This window comes from Furipterus horrens, unplaced genomic scaffold, assembly GCF_987537825.1.
Source record: "Furipterus horrens unplaced genomic scaffold, mFurHor1.1.pri manual_scaffold_1, whole genome shotgun sequence".
In the NCBI taxonomy this organism is placed as follows: Eukaryota; Metazoa; Chordata; class Mammalia; order Chiroptera; family Furipteridae; genus Furipterus; species Furipterus horrens.
The window spans coordinates 43,986,478-44,002,428 of record NW_028327171.1 but is presented as its reverse complement, the minus strand read 5'-3'; the positions used below and the strand labels follow the sequence as shown (position 1 = coordinate 44,002,428).

Sequence of the window (15,951 nt, the reverse complement as noted above, 5' to 3'; positions counted from 1 at the left end):
TTATCTTTAGTTGTTTACCCCACTTCCTTAATATTTTTTATTGTATGTATCTTGTAAGCCATCTTCAATCTTTTTTTGAATAGAAGGAATAAAGGAAAGTACAAGACATACCCATTCATTATTATGCGTCATAAAGATTAGTTTTAAGATGACGTAACAATGAACCCCAAGTAATCTAATCTGAAGATTTTGTGATTTCCTTTACCTCTTCCACAATTACATATGTATTTTCACTACCTTACAGTGACTGTAAATGTTCATTTGAATGAGTAGGAGATTGACTGGAAGAAAACAAAACAATGAGTAAAGGCTGCAGCCAGACAAGGTGGAATGTGAAAGGAGGAAAAAATAATGAGCAAGAAGAAAACAAGCTGAGTCAAAGAGAGAAATCAAGAACTGTGTTCGTTAAGACAGCAAGAAGTAGAGTGGGTTGGAAGGTAAGTATTGAGAAATATTAGTTCAGAGAGACTTCTGTATGGGAAACAGAAAGAAAGGGGAGACTTGTTCAAGGGGTTAGCCGGAACATCTGGTTTTAGTAATAGCTTACAACTAAGGAAGGGTATGGGAGTTCCCCAGTAATAGCAGCAAGGGCATGTCAGACAGCAGGTGAGAGGTAGTGGGCAAAATCCTGGGCAATCCTGGATCACAGGCAAAAACCTTGCTTCTTCCTTCATGCTTAGGTTGGCTGAGAAGAAAGGCTCTGGGATGGACTGAAGACAGTGGCTGGGTTGGTGTGGGAGCAGGGGAGATAGGATGGTGGAGCAGAAACAGGATGTAACCAGGAGAAGCCACACTTCTCAGGGAGTCAGGTGAGAGGAAGATTTCAGTTGGAGAGAGTGAGATCTGGCAATGGATCTACAGGAACCCAGAGCAGGATAAATCCTTGGGTATCCCCAGCACTTAACCTATGGCCTGGCCTATTATATACGTTCATTTTTTTCATATAAATAAAGTTGGACCAAATTGAACTCTATATCCTTGTTATTGTGTTTGCCCACTTGCCTGTGGTTAGTGTCCCTACATGGCTCTCATGGCAAGAAGGCCTTTCCTTGTGCATATGTGACAGGATCTGAATGAATCTGCCTTTGGAAATGACTCCTTAACAGAGGAGAAGGAATAGATGAATTGGACCAAGACTCTGGTCTTAGCCACCTTTGGGTCATTTCACATGTTGCATGTACCCTCGGTTAGGAAATTCTTTTGATATCCTCTCCCTCCTTACTCAGCATATTATTTTTCATCTTTTAAGTCTCAGCTTAAATGTTACCATTCAGAGAAGGTTAGGTCCCCTTGCAGAGCTGCATTAAGACATTTATGAATGCTAAGCACCTAAAAGATTCTGCTGGCAGTTCCCCAACTCCTGGCCTAAATATGAATTCAAACACAAAATAAAAGTGAAACAAATGTTTACATTTTTTTTGAAATGACATACAACAAAATATATCATATCCTGAATAACTTCTTTCTGGATTTTCCTCTGATTCAAATTACTTATCTCCCTCTGCCTCTCTCTCACATACATGCTCTCCCCCTTCTCCCTTTTAGCTTCTGCTGGTATCCTAAGCAAGTGCTGAGGCAGCTGTCCAGGTAATTTGGCACTCTCCCTATTAAGCATTCCCATAGTGCCCAATATCTCTCTGAGTACTTTGCACACTGGTAGCCATGCAGTTGTTTGCTGCAATCTGTTTAATGTCTGTCTAACCCATGACACTGTATTCTTCTGTGGGGCAGGGATTCGGTTTGTGACATTCAAGGACTCCAGTATTTGTTTGGTTTACCAGCTACTCTGTAAAATGTGAACAACTTTCAAGTAACCAGTTAAGAAATCAGGGAATCTTCTAGAGTGGTAAATTGGACTTTTATGAATAAATAGGGGATAAAACAAGATGACGATTTGCTGGGTGAGGACAAATTAAATAACAGGTATATTCCAGCACAATGTTGATTTAATCAGAGACTAAATAGACTAATGTTGCTAATCTGGAGAAAGAAATTGATTTCCTCAATTATTTAATTTATTAATTTTTGATTTAATATTATCAATATCAGGGGTGAGCAAATAAAGCCTGCTTTTTAGTTCCTCTTTATTTACCTGGCTCAAATTTCTGTTGATTAAATGTTAGGCCAAGAGTAAAAGCATGCTTAATTAAATTAAATTTGACTACTTATAGAAAGATGCGGTTTCACCGTGATGCAATAATTACACTATTAAACACTATACATTCTTGTAACTAATCCAGAGTTTTTCTTCATAACAAATTTAATTACTAATAAGTGGAGAGATCTCCTCAATATGGTGCTCAGAGAAAATAATTGTAGAGTAAAAGACGTCTTTTATGAATATACAGTGCTGGAGGGCTCAAAGATTGTGTTATTTCTTTGTATTTCTCCAACAATATCATCTCTGTGGGGAATAGATCTTCAACACCTTGCTCTTACCTATCTTTCTTCTCCATATCCCCAGTTGGTTTCAGCTCTCTTCTCTGTGAGCAATTGTCTTTATTTCAGCATTCAGATAGAGTCAGTCTTTTGAAAGCTAGTGAATCAACAGAAGCCAGAAAATTATATATGCACACTGTATGTTTAATAATGGCGTGCATCCAATTATTGTATCATTTCAAATTTGTTTCTATTTAAACAAAGTTCATGTGATAGCAATTTCTGTTCTCTTAGGATTACTTGAGTGGAAAAATCCCTTTTAAGGTGGTATAATATTGATTAATTAATAATGCAAATTAGGTTTGAGCTTACCATCAAAATGTGGAAAAATTTTATTTGAATCAAAATTGAAAGTAAGACCCTCAGTTCTGGGCTCCCTAAGGTGGTTGATTCCCTCAGACACACTCCCTCATAACAATGGGAAGATAGTTATTTTGTGGAGTAAAAAAAAAAAAAATCTGTTGACCTTTACTATCATACCTGAAATAAAACCGCTAAGAAGAAAATACTGTTAATTTTAGCTGTAGGTAAGTTCAGTAGTTTCACTTGGTCTCACCCACATTTTTCAAACCACTAGACTACTAACTGTACACTGGAGACTTTAAGCTCATTGTAAAATAAGATAGTAATTTGGTAATTAATTGATTTAATATTCAGTGCCAAGACACAATTGAGCCTCAAAACCCACAAACCCCAAATCCATTAAATTATCCTGTTTTGAATGACTTCTTTAAGAAGAATAAACAGGTGATTTTAAACTAGCTACTTTCTTTACTATAACCACAGTCTGAGAAACTGTTAAATTGCATAGTTTAAGAAAGCCTTCAGAAGACTCAGATTTGAGCTGATGTATTTCATTAAGGAAAAGTCATTACCTGCTTGATAATTTAGCCAAAAATATGATTTATCTCTAGCATAAACTCTCAGAAATGAAAAAATATACCATTGAAATTTTAAAGGCTTTAAAAAGAATTCTCACCTGAGGATATGTTTATTGATTTTAGAGAGAGTGGAAAGGGGGGGGTGGGAGAAAGAGATTGAGAGAGAGAGAGGGAAACATTAAACAGTTGCCTCCTGTACATACCCAAACAGGGGATCAAACCTGCAACCGAGGTACGTGCCCTGTCTGGGAATTGAACCCACAACCTTTTGGTGTACAGGACGATGTTCCAATCAACTGAGCCACCTGGCCAGGGCAATAACACATTTCTTATTTAAACGTCACTGTAATCCTGAAGTTGGTATTATTTTATTCCTATCATGACACTAGTAGGAGTAGTATAACTGCCATTTATTGAGCTTCATATATGCTGAATGCTTTACCTATATTTTGTCATTTCATCGTCACATCAACTCTGCACAATGAAGTTACACAGCCATACGGCCCAACTGGTTGTTAAAACACAGAAATACTTCCATAGTGGGCAGTGAAGAGTTGCTGCTCTAAATTCCCCAAGTGTCCTCCCCTCCCTGTTTCTCTGGTTGCCCATTTCTTTGTCTGTGGACCCCTCAACTTTGTTCTCAAATCTAGAGCTAAGAGGTAACACTGGTCACAGTAATAGCCCTTCAGGACCTTGCTCCAGGGCCAAAGCCAGTCTTTTCTGAATTGTTGGTGTCCAAGCTGTACCAGTTGTTAAAATTTTGACTATTAGCAAGGATGTAATTACAACCATTTCCATTTTGCAAGTGGAAAAATTCATACAAGACCATGAAAGTTAAGCAACTTGCCGACGATCACCCACCTAGGAAGCGTCAGAACTGGTATTCAAACCCAGGTTCCTCTCAGGTTAAAATTCTAGTTCTTAGCTACTACAGTGTACTAAAAAAAAAAAAAAAAAAAAAAAAAAGTCAGCTGACCACTGATGTTGACTTCCCAGGTCCAGTGTGAATAGCTTTGGAACTCTGTACCCTGTGTCTGACTACTTGTAGTGTTTTCAATATTTACCTTAAGACCGTGAGAATTTTGTTCTTCTAACTTGTTCCCAGCCACAATAATACGTATTTAAGTACTAGGAGGATAGACACTACTTTGTATTATTCTGCCAACAAGCCTATATTCACTAATTTAGTCAATGTTGTATTTTGGGATGCTCTCTCTCTAGGTATTTCTTCTTATTTATTTTATGACTGGGCCCCCAAAAGAGCAACCTTGATACTCAGCCTAACCAAAAATTGTAAGTCACAAAAGTAACATTTTTATATATTTTTAAACTATATTTTCTTTTATATAATTTTAGTGTCAAAAATCTAAATATTAAAAGCTGAAAACCCTTGGCATTCTATTTGCTTCTCTACTTCTGTGTCTCATTTCTCATGCCTTTCTATCCATTTCTGATAAAAATAAAATAAAAAAACAGCCTCCAGTTTAGCATACATATATGTCCAGGTCACTTATACAACACCGTCATTAGTATTAAAGGAAATGTGAGTGCTATTATTACAGTGCTATGTTTCTTTTGTTATTGTTGACACCATTACAGATGTCCCCCCCACCCTTTGCTTACCACCACCCAGGCCTCAAAAGGCACTTATTTAGCACTGACACATGAATTAATAAATGTGCCAACTACAAATTTCACTTTTACTTAACAAAATGCAGTAGACCTTCCAATATTAAACATATCACACCCATGTACCAGAGCAGGAAAATTTACCAGGGGAAAAGCAAAAATACCCTGGATGTAGTGAGAGAAGCAGTACATTTTATCCATATGTAGCATTTGGAGAAAGAATAAGCAGAAAACCTTTGAAGGTCTGTCTGGCATCAAGGGCAGGGCCAAGGAGGTTTTTTTGTTTTTGTTTTTTTTAATTTATTGATTTTTAGAAAGGGGGGAAGGGAGGGAGGGATTGAGAGAGAGAGAAACACCAATTTGTTGTTCCACTTATTTATGCATTCATTGGTAGATTCTTGTATGTGCCATGACACAGGATCGAACCCGCAACCTTGACACATCTGGATGATGCCCTAACCAACTGAGCTCCCTGGCCAGGGCCAAAGAGGTTTCTGTACTTATCTCTTGCTGACCCATTCCAGTTCAAGGTGAGGCTTTTGGATCCCTCCGAAACCCCTGGGACTGGTGGAGGAGTCAGCCTGCAGCAGCACCAAGCAACCTCACACCAAAGCAGCAGCAAGAATGAGATACCCAAGGCTCTAAGGCTGTGGCCAAATGGTTCACTGGTGATCGTTAATCCTGGGACTTTCAGTAGCATTTTACAACGTGGTGCACTTGCAGGAACATACCTGAAGCCGGAATTATCTTTCACTTTTCCACCCAGGGAGATCATAATTGGTGGAGAGAAACCAAAATCTGAGCTATTGTGGTTGCTGAGGACTGGAGCAAGGAGGGTGTGGAACTCCCCTGAGACCCTGATGGGAGACAGAATGGACCAGAAAGGGGAGGGCTGAATTGAATCTCTAGCAAGTACCCTGGAGAGGGTCTGAGCTGGTGATGGTTGTGTTACCCTAATTTTTTTTTTTTTTTTTTTTTTTTGCATTGTTTTTTCCCTTGGGAACCTGAGGAGTGTCTTAAAAAAAAAAAAAAAAAGTCATTCAAGTCGTGGGAAGCTCTGTTGACTTTAGGGCCACACCCTGAGACTAAATGGTCCTGTCTTATGTAGTCATAAAAATACTCCTAGAATGGTGAGCTACTTCCTATTCTTTGTGATTGACAAATCAAACATATGCAAGAGCCGCCATCATTCCAACACATAACTTACTGAGGTCCTACAATATGCTAGGAACTTATTTGCCACTATATAGTTCAAGGGAGATTGGGGGCAAATGAGGTCTGTTTCACCCGAAAGAGACAGAAAGTTAAGCTCTGGATGTGATCCCTCTGCATCCAGCACTGTGCTTATGTTCTGGAGCTGAAGTGTGGCCTCGAGTTCCCTGTGCTCACCAGTAAGGGTGTGAACATTTTGGAAAGGAAAAGGCTTGCTTGACACTCATCAATGCAGACAGGATGACCTGGGGAAAACTTGGAGAACTCACTCTTTGGCAGAGCCTGCTGCAAACATTGCAGATTAGAAAAATGTCTCATCAATATTTTGAAGTTGATCAGACTGGGGATGTTCAATTTAGCCAACAACTGACATATGAAACCCAAAAGACTGACATATGAAACCAGAAAGGTATTTAATTCATTTACAAGGAAAAATAAAATCTTCAGGAATTGGGGAGCCTGTTGTTCAATTTTTCTTCCTGTCATTCTTTGAATGGAAACCCCATAAGAAGCCAAACTATCAGAAGATACCTTGAGGAGCACAGGCTTAGAAGAGGAGGTATTTATGAGAGATTTATATTTAATGGCGCTATGTTAAAAGAGCCCAATGCCACATTTCTGTTCTAAGGAAATACCTTCCAGGCAGACCAGATACTTAGTAGAAGCTGGTTGGGATCCCCTTCCTCAAGACACAAATTAACTAGGCTCTGCCCATGTTTACCCTGTGAATTTTCTTTTCCTGCTTTTGTGGCAGACCAGGTCTCTACCATACTTACCTTTACTTTATTAATTAGACAGCGGGATATTTTGTTTCTTTAAGGTGCATCTCTGTGTTGATCTTGGTTTAACACTCAAAGGGCAATCTTACTTCCCATTCTTGAAGAGTATCTCCTTATCTCACGCACTACTTATAAGAGTGATTACTAAATTTTTAGCTATTAATCATTTTGACATTATTAACAATTTTACATTTGTTCTGGGAAGGGAAGAAATAAAGAGCAGGAAAATAGATTTTGTCATTAACAAGCTAAGTTTAAAATTGGGGTTTCCTAATGCTTAAGCCTTTGATAAATGTACTGGTTTTCAGAAGTTATTTGTATGTTATTATTGCTATTTTAATTAGCATGTGCATTATATAATTGGCACTAAGGTGTCAATGAAAAGAAGAAAAGTCCTTGAACACTAGGGGAAACAATTTATTAAGTTTCCTGTAAGTAAAATTCGTGGGAAATATAAAATGTTCTGTAAAATCATTGTCAACTTGGCATCCTCTCACTGTGATTGTGTCTGTATGGATCTAAAAATTTGCTAAGGCCAGTTAAGTGTTCAAAATGGGTAAGCAAAAGTCCGTGTCAGTTGTAAATCAGTTCAAGCCAATTTGGTTGCTTGACACAGAGAACCGTTTCTAGTACACAAAGTCTAGCCTAGAGCCAGGTCTAATTAGCTACCCTGAGCAAGCTGTCTTTAGCCTTCTTCTCTCCTTGCTTGCTTCTCTGGATTACGCTAGAGCCAAGGTTTGGCTTGGAAAGTTGCTTTCCCAGGGGAGCAGGCAGTAGTACATTGACTTGTATCTGGATGGCCACAGGATTGGTTGTTAAACACACTGGGTTTCTAATGGGGGCGGGGGATGGGGGTGGGATGGGAGAGAATGTCATCATATAATCAAACCCTCAGGGAAGTTACATTCCCTAAACAGTACCCCCTGCTCCCATCATCAAGAAATCAATGTGTTAATTAATATTTGCCACATAAATTGATTTTTTTCCAGAAGAACTGGTTTTTAAGGAACCCTAAATAGAAATGTACAGAGGTAAACAGTTTTGTTATTCAGAATAATTTCCTGATCCCAAATTTAGGGTTATAATTGAATGTAAGAAAAATTCACGATTGATCTTGGATTAATTTATTTTTTTTGTAATGCTAAGGTCATATTTAAAGTCAAACTTTAAAAATACTTAAAATATGATTGGATATACTCTTTTTCATAAGAATTTAAGGTATGTAAACTCACTAAATTTTCTGAATAGCCTTCTATTGTGATTAAAGTACAATCAGCCCAAAAGGAAGTTAAAACCAGAAATATTCATACTTAGTCCTAGTAAGCCAATTTGTGAAAACAGAACTCACCAGATTCTGAAATTCTCTGCTCCCATTACATAGTTATGTTGTCCAGAAATGCCTTTTCATACTTCAGGAAAAACTCTTCTTCCCAAGAGTAAAAAGAATTAGTAAGCACACATGGAAAAAAAAGTTCTTTCTTGATAAAGTTGCAAGTGAAAGCAACTTTAAAATAGCATTTTATGTCTACTAAAATAGCAACATGTAACAGTTGTCGTTGAAGTAAAATTATGTATTCATTCTTGGTACTGTAAATCACTGTAAGTAATCCTTTTGTAAAGAAATATGGCAAGAAAGAACAAATATAGTCAAAACACAAATATGTCTTTTGTTCCATTAATTCTTGAACTTTGAGGAATTTGTCCCAAGAAAATAATTCAAAAGAAATAAAAAGAATATACTCATATATGAATTCATTCATTACCTCTTTATTCACAGTAAGAAGACATTGGTATCAAATAAATTATATTAAGGGTATAGATGAAAATTTTGGCTGATCATCTTTGGAAAGTAGGTACCATATTTCTTCATCAACTTTAATTAGAAATGAAGATCTATTTCATGATAAAAATGTGTAGTATAGAGACTACAGACTCAATCTAGCAGCTGACAGTGGTAAATGATTGATTCTACAATATGATGTCAAAAATAAAATTTAATTACTAAAATTTTAATAAATGTGTAGTTTCAATGGTCGATGATCCTATTATGACCTACATCTCAGAAAAATCTAATAATGATGAGGGAAAGCTTTTATAGCCCATATATGAGAAAGAAATAATAGAATTAAAATATCACTGTAGGCCCTGTCTGGGTAGCTCATTTGGTTAGAGCATCATCTCCATACGCCAAGGTTGTAGGTTTGATCCCCAGTCAGGGCATATACAAGAATCAACAAATGAATGCATTAATAGGTGGAGCAACAAACATCTCTCTCTCTATTTCTCTCAAATCAATAATAATAATAAAAATCACTGTATAGGTATTGCTTAAGAATGGCTGCTTGCATCCCAGGAAGATAACCAGACATTTACTTTCTGATGGAAGTATAGTTTATACACCTAGAAGGTAATTTTGTCCTCTACCAAAAAAAAAAAAAATCTAAAAATGATCAGGTTTCAGATTCTAATGTATGGAAAATACACAGGCTAGAGTAATATATTTAATGAGTCCATGGGTATTCAATCAGCAAAATGTATACAATGTGAACTTCTGCAAGACTAAGACCTTTTGTATCAAAAAGAAAAAGAGAGATCTTGGGAGGGGGGCAACTTATAGATTAAAGGAAAAAGCTCTCAAGATATATATCAGCCAATAACAAAATATAGACTTTATTTATATCTATATTTGAACAAACTTCTTTTAAAAAGGTTTCATAATTGAAATAAGGAAAATATGAGCACTGGGTGTTAATAATATTAAGGAATTTTTTCTGATATTCTTTTTTTTGGGGGGTTGTAGTGATAGTATTGTGCCTATTAAAAAGGGAAGTCCTTTTTAAATAAAAATGATGCATATTGGCATATATATGGAAGAAATTTATGATATCTTGGATTTGCTTCAAAATAATCTGGAGTTTCTTCAACTAGAACTCACATCAATTTTGTTAAGTGACTGAAGTCTGTAGAATGCTGCATTGTGCTCTAGACCTGTCCATTTATAAATTTATTTATTCCTTTGAAGGACCTTATCTTTTTTCACCAGAGCCTATTTAGAGCTTATTTCCGCTTCCATGGATTTTGTCTAACTTTTCCTTCTACTTCAATAATAGCATATGAATTATTTTCCACTTTTGTTTCTTAAAAAAAAAAAAAAAAGACATGAGCACAGATTCCGCTATTAAAATGTAGTTCTGCCCCTGGCATTCTCATCATGAAAGGAAAGTTATAGAATCTGAGACCAATTAAACCCATAAATAGTTATCAGATGCACATGACGGATTAAGCATGGATTGTGACTAAGAGAGATTAAAAATAAATTCTCTGTCTTGAGGAATTGATCATTCAATTAGGGGAGAAAATCATGTGGAAATAATTGTAACAATAGTTAACATTTATTGACCTCTTACTAGGTGCCCAGTACCAAGCAAAATGCTTTTTACATGCGCTTAATTTTAATCCTTATAATGACTCCACAAAGTAGGTATTATTATTATTATTCCTAAAATCCAAATGAGGATTCTGTAGTGTGCAAACTTGAGGTAATTTGCTCAGTATTGCACAGAGAGTATCGGTATAGAAGGGCCAGGAGCCCAGGTCTCCGAAGCAAAGGCCCATGCCATGCACAGTTGTACAAAACTAGCAGTAGTCTATTCAGTCAAGACTTAGCAGAAGCCTCACCTTGCAGAGCAATAGATGGCGAACAGGGCCTATATAAACCGTGCCACATGAATGCTAATTTTACATGTCAGCCTGACTGTACCACAGGATGACAAGATATTTGGGCAAATGTTAATCTGGGAGTTTCTGCAAGGGTGTTTTGGGTGAGATTAACATTTTAATCAGTAAAGCATATTGAGCCCCACAATGTCGGTGGGCCTCATCTAATCAGTTGAAGGCCTGAGTAGAGCGAAAGACTGACCATCTCCTGCATAAGAGGGAATTCTCCAGCAGACTGCCTTTGGCACTCATGTGCACAATCAGCTCTTCTGGGTCTCTACCTGCTGGCTCACACTGCAGATTTAGACTGCCAGTTTCTATGATGACATGACCCAATTCCTTATAATAAATCTCTAATCTACCTCATATATATATATATATATATATATATATATATATATATATATAACATATACATATATAAAAAAATATGTATATCTTTCTCTGGAGAAGCTTGACTAATACAAATGTATTTTAGAAACCCAAATGAAAAGAAGCAGTGTCTAAACAACCACTAAATTTTGCAACAGACATAGAAATTTCATACAAAAGTGGCCTTTCCTTCAAATGAATTATATTCCTGAAAAAATGTTTTTCTAAAAGTCATGAAAAGATGTTCCACCTGCTTTATTTGATTCCCTCTCAGACAAAAAAAGACTAATGGAAACCACCTGTAGTTTTACCACCAATATTTTTTCCAAATCATTCCACTGGTAGGAATGTTGACCTTACAGTGTCAATTTATGAAATAAAATTATTAATTAATTTGATACACATTGGCAGGTCCAAGCCTGCCGAAAATCCACAGATAGAATAGCCTTTGACCCCAAGTATATATAATCTTATAATTCATAATCTTAGTTAGGAGCCAAGAAAGCCAAAACCCTTACAATATAAAGATGACACCTGCTCTATTGGAGGCATGGACCCAGCTGCCACCCCACCCAACGGCAATGGGTGCAAAGAAGCAGTATCTAAATTTCCAAGAGAGTCAGGAAGACATCCCAGAATAATAGTTTTAGTAATAAACAAATGTAACTTGTTATGTCTTCACAGATTGATTTTCCTTTCAGACTCTCACTTAAGGCAGGCCTCGCATTATATCAACACAAAAGAAATCCTAATTATACTTTTTTTCTTCCTGATTGGCCTTCTTTACTTACTTCTACAGTTAATAGAAAGTCTACCTTAATACTCACAAGGAATTCATGTTTCCCAAGTCAAGGTCACATTTCCTCTTCCTGTCTTTTGGAGTCCTGGACGACTGGTTTCAGAGCAGCGTGATGCTGAATGAGATTGTGCACATCCAAAATGGAGTCGACCCCTTTTTCTCTTGTAAACTCCAGATCAACAGTGTCAGTCCCTGACTCCAGCAGCAGACCTGCAGAAAGAATGACTTATTTCCACATTGGTTTCCCACACTCAAAGGCAAGTAAGGATTTTGAAATTGTTTAAAATAATTAACAATAAGCTGTCCTACTTTTCTCTCTTTTCTGGATTAGTTTTCCTGTGAGCCATCCCTGGGAACGCGTACTTAACAGCTTGATCTTTGCTGACATTAATGAGACTAATGTTACCTTACAAGCAGCCCCTTTGTGTCTATTTGCTTAATCAAAACCAAACTTAATCACTGTACTGCATGCTGTGGCTTTGACAAATCTCTCAAGTTAGACTCTTTGGCAGCTTGTGTCTCCTAGTAATTTCCTTGATCTAATGAGAATCTTTGCATTACAACACATTTTCATATCTATTAACAAAGAGGGTAGAAAACAAATGATCAGATTTTAGATATACTTTTATGATTTAAAACTGATCTACTTTTTTCCATATATTTCAAGTCAAGAGAGGTTCAGTTAGGTATATAACATTATAATAAAAGAGTTTCTTCCCCTTGCTCTCCCTCCTTCCTTCATGGAATGACATTCTGACCCATAACACTAAGAAAGGAGAAAACATTTTGAGCTGAGACAGACTTGCCACTTACTGGCCAGGGATATACAGACTGGGAAGTACATGAGGATGGCATTTTGCTCATTGGGAAGGCATAACAGTCTTCTTGATAATATCCTGAGGGTGGAGGGGTGGCATGTGACAAAGTTCAGTTTATTTCATGCAGGCATCAGTGGCCAAAGGGGATCTGATTTGAAGGGTCAGGGCAGGCAGCACTATTTCTGGATGTTCTGGGTCCTAAGATTATAAAGCAGACAGGTGTGTTTGTGGTGTGGTGAGGGATCCATAGGTCAGCCCTGAAAATGGGGCCTGCAGCAGCCCCAGCAACGTGCTGGGGTTCAGAGCTGGGCCCCAGTCTTGTAGAGGTTCAGAAGGGAGTTGCAAGCAAGCACCAAAGATGAGCTGTGAACCCTGGTTAGTTTTATCACCAGGGAATAGTGAATCCCTGGTGACCATGTGGCATCTGAGATTCACTTTCCCTCATGGGGATGTAGGGGAGCAACATTCCCATGGGAAAGGCAGGTAGGAAATAAGCTGGGATGGAGGAAGGGAAAGGTTTCAGGCAATTGTGATGGAGTTCACAGTTGGAGTCCAGTTCTATTGGGAGTGGCCTAAGAATGAAGAACTGGGGACTTAAGAGGGAGAACAAGGAGGCAGGCTGAACACACACAGGAGAGATTACTATTAATACTCCCTGAAGTCTCGTGTAACATTTCCACCTACATCTCATCACCCAGAATTTAGGCAACATTGCCACAACTGGAGGCAATTACCACTTTCTACCACAATCCTCACACCCTCTCTAGGAGCATTGGCTTTTTCTTTTTCAATCCTGACTCTACCATTTGCCAGTAGTATGACCAAGAACAAGTTAATGAATATATCTGAATCTCAGTCCTAGCAACTATAAAATGCTCGTATCACTACCTAGTCCACGGGTTTGTGAAAAATGAAACACAATTAACATATGTAGATGGTACTAAATACACATTCATTTCTCTTGTCATAAAGCTGGTTCTGCTTTTCTTTTGATCATTTTCCTTTACCATTTTCCTGGTATTATTTTGATTTCTTGATCAAGATTACTTTGTGGGATTCATCTTCACCAGATCTTATCCATGAAAATAAGGAAGGGGACTCATCCAATGCAATTCTGCTCAGGTCCTATACCTTCAAGGAGAGAAGTTGGTAGTGTAATAAAACACAGTATATGAATTACTGGCATTTAACAATGATAGTTTTCATGAAAACTTTTGAAGAAATTTACTAATTTGGGCCCTGAATGGTGCCTTAAAAACAGTTAAGTGTGCCATCTTGAAAACAAAACTAAGGTCAGAGTTTATTAAAAATACTTATATTTATTGTGTCTTCCCTAAATGAAGTCCACAGTTTGTGGAACCTAAACACTGCAATACCTGCTGCCTTACAGTAGTAAGACATTTATGGCAACATGTTCTTCTTGTCATATGACTGTCACCTGTTAGGCTTCATTATAATCATGGACTCCTACCTTTGGCTCCAGCTCTTGTTTGCTAGGGCAATGTTGAATTTAGATTAGGTTTGAACTTTGCTAAACTCGGTGGTTGAAAAAGTCCCTTTGGAAGTGCAGTACTTGATTGTCTTTCTTTTGACCTTCTCTTTGCATTTTCTTTCTTACCTTGGCAACCATAGAAATAATTAGGAGAGGTAGAGTTGACCCAGATCCCCTCCTTTATTGCATGGAAAGTGGCAGTTGCACTGGTGCTATGTCACTGATGATTTGACAGCAAAGATGGAGGGTTGAACCTTGAAAAGCAGCTATTCTAGCTTTTGAAGGAGTATGGGAGAGAGAGAGAGGGTGAAGAGGTTACGCCTTTGTACTCTTATCTCTGCTCTCCCGTTAAATGCACTTTCCAACCCCCTGAGCCCTTTCACTTTTCCCTCCACAGGTCATTGACGCCTACCCCTATTAGATCATCCCCCTCCGCTTAGACTCATTCACCCCTACCTTCTTCTGTTGATCTGACTCTGTGTCCTCCCTCAAGGTGGACAGTGAATATGAGCTTTGGAAATACAAAGATCTATGAGCTAGTGCACTTGATCCTCAATTTTCTATTCTGTAAGATGGTAATAATACCTACTTCTTAGAGTTATTTTGAGGAGTAAAAGAAGATGTAGGCACTTGTAGACGCAGAGCCTTAGAGCAGGTGCAATGCCACGTGGAAGCCAAAGCCGCACCTCCCGCATGGCCCCTCCGGCCAGCCAGGCACCTCAGATGGGAGCTGTGCCCAGGCCAGCACCAGCAGCTCAGCCGCCAGTGCCAGCTCCACCACCTGCAGTTGGCTCACCTGCTGCTGCCCCCCCGGCAGCCAGGTCTCATGGCCCAGATGGCAACCACTGCAGCTGGTATGGCTATGGGCTCTGCTGTCGGCCACACAATAGGTCATGCCATCACTGGGGACTTCAGTGGAGGAAGTAATACTGAGACCTCAAGGCCCGACATCACTTACCAGGAGCATCAGGGAACTCAGCCTACACACCACCACCAGCAGTTTGGCCCATGCCACTATGAGATGAAACAGTTTTTGGAGCATGCACAGAACCAGAGTGACCTTAAGCTTTATGAGGGTTTCACCGAGGTGCTGAAACAGTGCAAGTTTGCCAATGGATTAGCCTAATCGAGAAGTTCATAACAAGGAAATGGAAAATCATCTCTCATGACCAAGTTAATTTTGTATAAAGATATAATTGATAGTGAAAGTATAAAACTACCAGTTAAACCTCTCTTATTATTAATAGTTCTCTTGCCTCGGAATTGCAATGGAAGAGAGTGTACATACTACATAGAAGTTCATTGAGGTGGTATTGAGTTTGGGGCTGGGCAAATGGTTTTGGGGCTTCCTTAAACCAGCTTTTGTGATGTTAATGTTTTTGAATCGATTAAAATAAAGTAATTTTCTTCCAAAAAAAAAAAAAAAGAAGATGTATTATGTATACATTTCTGGGCATACAGTGGGCATTCTATAAACGTTGGTTTTTTTCCCTGTATATTATTCTTTCTCCTCTGACCATTTCCATGTTCCTTTCACCTCTAAAACTTTGCTACTCAAATGTGGTTCAAGGACCAGCAACATGGGAAATGTCAAATCTCAGGCTTTCCCCCTGGACCAACTGAATCAGAATCTACTTTTAAACAACACCCTCAGATGTTTCATATACATGCTAGAATTTGAAAAGCGCTATTCTAAAACAAAGGTTCTTTATCTTTCTGTCCTTTTTCCAACAAGGAAAGAATAATGGACACCACTGATTGTGTGCCTACTATGTGCCAGGTGATTTTTTAAATTTTAAATAACTTTTTACTT

At 38.1% G+C, this 15,951-nt stretch overlaps 1 pseudogene; it reads left to right on the top strand.

Moving 5' to 3' along the window:
* Positions 1 to 14,798: 14,798 nt before the first annotated feature.
* LOC150020953 (coiled-coil-helix-coiled-coil-helix domain-containing protein 2 pseudogene) lies at positions 14,799 to 15,264 on the top strand (annotated as a pseudogene).
* Positions 15,265 to 15,951: the final 687 nt, after the last annotated feature.